Source organism: Pipistrellus hanaki, assembly GCF_964339955.1.
Source record: "Pipistrellus hanaki genome assembly, chromosome: 13".
Classification (NCBI taxonomy): domain Eukaryota; kingdom Metazoa; phylum Chordata; class Mammalia; order Chiroptera; family Vespertilionidae; genus Pipistrellus; species Pipistrellus hanaki.
Window position 1 is genome coordinate 56,054,301 of NC_140515.1, and position 6,000 is coordinate 56,060,300.

The 6,000-nt window shown below is 58.1% G+C and overlaps 1 protein-coding gene across 3 annotated transcripts in view; it reads right to left on the minus strand.

Annotated features, from left to right (window-relative positions):
- CNTN3 (contactin 3) overlaps positions 1-1,232 on the minus strand; it is an 88,471-nt gene extending 87,239 nt beyond the window's left edge. For all 3 annotated transcript variants that reach the window (XM_084902039.1, XM_084902038.1, XM_084902037.1), the window contains exon 1: positions 1,117-1,232. The gene's annotated coding sequence lies outside the window, so the exon portion shown is untranslated. The remainder of the gene's footprint in view (positions 1-1,116) is intronic.
- Between the last annotated feature and the right edge of the window lie 4,768 nt (positions 1,233-6,000).

Below are 6,000 nucleotides of genomic sequence, written 5' to 3' on the forward strand. Positions count from 1 at the left end.
TCTTTCCAAGGCAATTATCCATCCTGTCAATCTCCGAAGGCCCTGACTCATTGTTCGCATTAATTCCTGTTTTTAATCTATTTACAGATCAGGGTTCTTTTCAGCAAGCAGGATATTCATCTCCACGGGGGCAGGCGCACAAACCACAGCGCACACAGCCTCCCTAATATTTTTTTTCCTGCTTCATCACTTGAGATGATCTCTGGATTTACCTCCTCACCGCAGGCGCCAGGGTTTCCGACCTCTCTGCACATCGCGCATCCCCCGTCTGTCTGCCTCGCTCCTGCTCACCGCTTCTTCCCCCAATCCTGGTTGCAGGGGACCAGGCTGGCCACCCCTTCCCCAGGGCTCCGAAGAGGGACTGCCTCTCCTCGCCCGAGTGGCACCATTGATTATGAAATCATTTGCTGTGGGAGCATCTCCTGCTTGCAAAACCATAAAGCAAATGCAGTGCGGGGAAGGGGCACGGACCGGCAGCCCTGAGCAGCTAGCTGTGCACAGCTGGGCGCAGAGGCTATATGCATGTCTCCTCCGGCACCACAGCCCGTCCCTGCAGTGCTGTGACCCGGCGCCCGGCAGCCGCTGGGGTGGGACTGGGTGGCCCGCGCGCATGGGATGCTTTGCAGGCTCTCTTTAGAGAAGGAGAAGCAGCGGAGACCCGGGTCCGAGCTCAGGAACCCAGACTGCTCTCAGTCCACTGGGGCAGCCTTGGAAGTGGAGATGAAGCTGAGAAAACTTGATCTCTAGCGAGGAATCCTACGCCCGCGTCCCCAAGCCCGGAGGGAAGGGGGTTCCCGGGCTCACTGCTGTCACCTTCGTACTAGACCAGGGGCCACCGGGGCTCCTTCTCTGTGTACCGAGGGTTCGCACTCCCCCCTCACCCCTAACTTTCAGCGCTCAGGGCCGGCCAGAGGGCCAGGCGGGCACAGCCCCCACCGGAGCCGGGGACCAATCTTTTCACCCCAAACAGCCCCCGCCTGAAGGGAACACAAGCGCCCCCAAAGCACACGGGCTATAGAGATGCCTCGTCTTCCCCAAACTTTGCAACCCGGGAGCCACCAAACCAGCATGCCCAGCCGGTCCGGCAGCGGCGCGAGGCCGGACATCCCGACCTACCTGATCCCGCGGCCTCCGTGCGCCTTCAGGGTGCGCGCCGTCCCCGCCCGGCCGCGCCACCCACCCCGCCGGCCTGGCTGCGCGTCTGTCTGGGCAGCCTCGGTCCTGCAGCCGGCGCCTCCGCCGAGCGGCGCCGATAGGGGCGGGGCCAGGGCGGGGAGGCGGGGCGCCGGCTCGTCAGCAGCCAATCGGGCCCCGCGCCTGCGGCCCCGCCCCGTACGCCCACGCCCCCGGCAATCCGTGCGCTCAGGTTCCCACGCCACGCCCCCCGCGTGCTTCGGCCCGGCGGGACGCCACGCCCATGAGCTCCTAGAGCTCGAGCCACGCCCCGCCCCCGCGCGCCCACGCCCCGCCCCCACGCGCCCACGCCGCACGCTGAGCGTCCAAGTGCCTCTGGCCTGCGGCCCCCAGGTGGCGCTGGAGGGCGGAGAGCAGCGCCGCCGCTGGGTGGCCTCCTCCAGAGCGCGCAGCCGGCGGGGAGCACGGTGAAGGTAGGGATGGATAGATTGCACCTGCCGCGCTCCGAACCAGACCCCGGTGTGAATAATAAATACAGCGGGTGGTTGTTCCGGGTGCGCTGCGCCCTGGGCAGTGGACTGCGCGCTTGAAGGGAGTCCGTTATGCCGCAGTGTTTCCCAAACTTTTGACATATGGGTACCCCTTCTATAATTTTTGTAACGCCGAGTACCCCTCGTACTCATGAGAACGTAGAATTAGGCGCAGCTAAGCACGGTGCAGTGCATATCCCCACCGAACTCCGGTGCAACGCGCACCCCCACCAGACTCTTCCCGTACCCCTGGGGGTACGCGTACCACACTTTGGGAAGCACTGCACGGTTATGGGTTTCTTTCTCCCCAGAGAACCCTGGGTCTGGGACGGTAAGTTCATGGGCCTCGGGCTTCTTCCAGGAGTCCGGTCTGAGACGCAGCACAATGGCATTCTTCCTAGGATAAGGTGACCAGACATCCCTCTGGCTTTTGGCCGGACAGTCCCCATTTTTAACAATGTGTCCCGTGGCGTTTTTAAAAAAGTCCCGCTGAGTTCTAGAATGCTTTGACATTGTTTTTGTCAACCGGACGTGACTACCACCCATCTGGGGTCTGGTGAAAAGAGGAACTTTCTTCGGGTGAACATTTTGGGAACAAGGGGAACAGCCTCTGGAGGGCGCAGGGGAGGTCTCTTACTTAGAGTGCCACCCTGGTCCCTAATGGGTCAATCCTTATGCAAATGAGGAAACCAAAATTTGCATAGCGTGGCATGTTCTGATTGCTCAGCAAAGATGCAAATGAGGCTATGGCTGTTCAGCTCCCATTGGACGAGCAGGTCTCTCAGCCCATTGGTTGAACTGGGATTCCAGGGACCCCTTTATAAGGGTCGCTCAGCCAGCAGGAGCCCGGTGCAGGAGGCTGGCAGTCCAGTGTGTGGCTTTTCCCTGGAATGCATGTGTGAGAGGTCGGGTCAGCAAGGGGTGCTGGACTCTGGGCAGGCGTGTGGGCCCAGGGTCCACATTTCAAAGTGTGTCTGAAGTTTATAGTTTACTTGTTTGCTTACTTTGACGAAAAGGGAGCTTCTAGCCCTGTGCCCTCTCTGTCCTCTCCTCTCTCCTAGTCCTCGTACTGGAGGGAGGGAAGGGAAAGGGCCCTTTTGACTCGTATCGCTGGGAAAACTCCCCTTTGGGGGGTTTGAAAAGACAAGAGGTAGAACCCAGGCCGGGGGACACAGGGTGGAAGGACCTGCTGCAAAGGCCTGACACTAGGGGGCAGTGATGAGCTCACACCTCTGTCCCCCAGCTCCACCCTTCCCCTAAGAGCACACCTGGGGCCTGGGATATATTGGGGCAGGGGGCCGGAGTTGGCCACTTTTGTTCTCTCCTCTCCCTTTGACAAGATACTGTTCTTTCTTGTAGGAAGAACAGGTGCATTAAAAAAAATAATAATAAAAGCTGGGAGGATTTAGGTTTCAAAGCAGGGAGGCAAGGATAGATAGCGCTCCCTACTATAAATAAAAATAATGTGCTTTCGCCCATCAGAATTACCTCGCAGTAAATTTTGGCTTCTTAAGGTCTCTGTCCTTAGCCAAAGGGACTAGGTGCGGAGAGGTTGTTTATGGCCGCTTCTCTTGTTATTGGTTAGTGTAAATAACCCTTTGCTTGTGGTCTGGGAGCGTGCTGGCAAGCCCCCTGAGTGTGACGGAGGATGGGCTCGGGTAGAACTGGAGAATTCTGGGAGGAACTGAGAGGAGGACATGCAAACGGTGCCCGTGCGTGTGGCGCGCCTGGCGGCTGTGATGAGGGCCCCCTGCCCACATCCGTCACACGTGCCTCCTCCCCGTGTTCCAGGGCGAGGGCTCCCGGTGCCTTTCCCCCGGGGCCCTGTCTAGTGGGAAGGGAGAGAGCATTGTCATCCGCTGGGGCGCGCCTGGCGCCGGGCAGCAGAGCCACAGGGCAAGACAGGACAGCATTGAATTCACATGAGCGAGAAACCTAAGCCTGAGCCCCTGGACACCCCCGCCTGTCCCCCCACCCCCACCAAGTCATCAGTCATCGCCAAACTCCGACTACACTGCCGGGGCTGGGGGGTGCGGATCGGTGCCGGAAGGGGATGGAATGGACTCCGAGTCTGTGGGCGCCCTGGGGTGCGGGGGGCGTGCACATGCCAAGGGCCCAGGGATGGCGATGGGTGTTTAGTGTGGGCCGCCGTGTCCCGTCAGCACAGGTGAGCTGTGTGTGCACCGGTGTCTGTCTAGACCAGGGGTCTTCAAACTACGGCCCGCGGGCCACATGCAGCCCCCAGGGGAGTCTGATCCTGCCCGCCAGGTTTTTTGGGCAGTGAGCGCAGCCAAGGTGTTACAGTAGGAATTAGTAGTTCATATAGTCCGGCCCTCCAGCTCTCTGAGGGACCGTGATCTGGCCCCCACTTTAAAAAGTTTGAAGACCCCTGGTCTAGACTCTAGAGTAGGGGTGTCGAACTCAATCAGAGAAGGGGCCAAAATCTAAAATCCAGCCTAAATCGCAGGCCGAATGGTTTACTGAACAGTCATAAACTGACAGCGGAGTGCAGTGATGACAGCGCGGTGCGGGCCATATTGCAAGGCCTGGCGGTCTGGATTTGGCCCGCGGGCCTTGTGTTTGACACATGTGCTCTAGAGAGAGGGATCACTTCCCTTCCTCCCCCTGCTCCAAATGGAGGGCCTGGTGTGCGGCCGCCAACAACCTGCTATTTACCCGAAGTTGATACACAAGAGCAGGTTTAAATAAAATTCCCATCCACTTTCTGGGCTGGAAGCCCAGGAAATTAAAAATAAAATAATTAAAGGCACATGTGGGTCTGCTGGGCGTGCGGGCTGGCTGAGCTCTTACTGCTTTGGCCTCCGCTGTGAGGCACCGGGAGCCGTCCTGCAGTCAGGCTGCAGCGGCTGTGCGGGGGGCGCCCGCCTCTTCGCGGGGCCTTATAGCTGAGAAGGGTAACGTCCCCTTTCTACGGCACCTTTTCTTCGGAAGCCTGTGGACGTGGGCTCTCCTCTTCCCCCTCCTGAGACGCCCCATATGGGCAGGCCTCGCACAGCCGTTTCGTGTCGCCGACACCACTCACGTGGGGTTTGTTTGCCTGGGTTTTTTTTTTTTGTTTGTTTGTTTTGTTTTTAATATATCTTTTTTATTGATTTTCTTACAGAGAGGAAGGGAGAGATATAGAGAGCTGGAAACATCGATGAGAGAGGAACATGGACCAGCTGCCTCTTGCACACCCCCCACCGGGAATGTGCCCTCAGCCAATATACATGCCCCTGACCGAAATCGAACCTGGGACCTCTCAGTCCGCAGACCGATGCTCTATCCACTGAGCCAAACTGGTTTCGGCTGTTTGCCTGTTTACTGGGCAGCAGCAGGCGACGGAGAGAATGCCTGCTGGACCCACAGACCGGCCTTCTCCGGTCAAAGCAGGGAGGGGAAGGAGTGACGTTCCGATGTGGAACACACGTGGGGTGACGTGTGCCCCACAAAAGATGCATTGAAGCTCTAACCCCAGGTGCCCGGGAATGTGGCCTTGTTTGGAAGTAAGGAGGCTGCAGGTGTAATGAGTTGAATTAAGAGGCGGTCTCACAGGATTGGGCGGGTCCGAGTGGAATGGTGCAGCTTGTCAGCAAACTCCTTAGTCCACAGGAGAACGATTGACATTTCTTTTGAGAGCCACATTTTTTCAATTTAAACTTCTAACACCACTTATTTTTTTTCTTTTTCTTTTTTTTAAATATATTTTATTGATTTTTTACAGAGAGGAAGGGAGAGAGATAGAGAGCTAGAAACGTCGATGAGAGAGAAACATCGACCAGCTGCCTCTTGCACACCCCCTACTGGGGATGTGCCCGCAACCCAGGTACATGCCCCTGACCGGAATCGAACCTGGGACCTTTCAGTCCACAGACCGACGCTCTACCACTGAGCCAAACCGGTTTCGGCTAACACCACTTCTTCAAAATAGACTCGCCTAGGCCATGGTATCTTGTGGAAGAGCCACACTCCAGGGGCCAAAGAGTCTCATGTGGCTGGAGAGCCGCAGTTTGCCGACCACGGGGATGGGGGAATTGGACTCAGACACACAGACCTCCAGACCTCCCCTGTGAACACAGACACAGACAGAGAGGGAAGACGGCCGTGCGAGGTGGAGCTGGGGTGGCAGAGCCAGTGCCCTGAGCATGTTTGTGTCTTGTCCTCTTCCACTGCCTCTCTCCCCGGCCTGCTGTCCATCTGCTGTGGGAAGCCGCCCGCCATCCCCAGTCTAGAGCCCCCGTGCAGCTCCCGTGCGAGGGGCAATTAGTGCTTCCCAGAGAGCAGTGTTGCTCGTACACGCGGTCACAACCTCCCTGCTTTGCAGACATTTGCATGC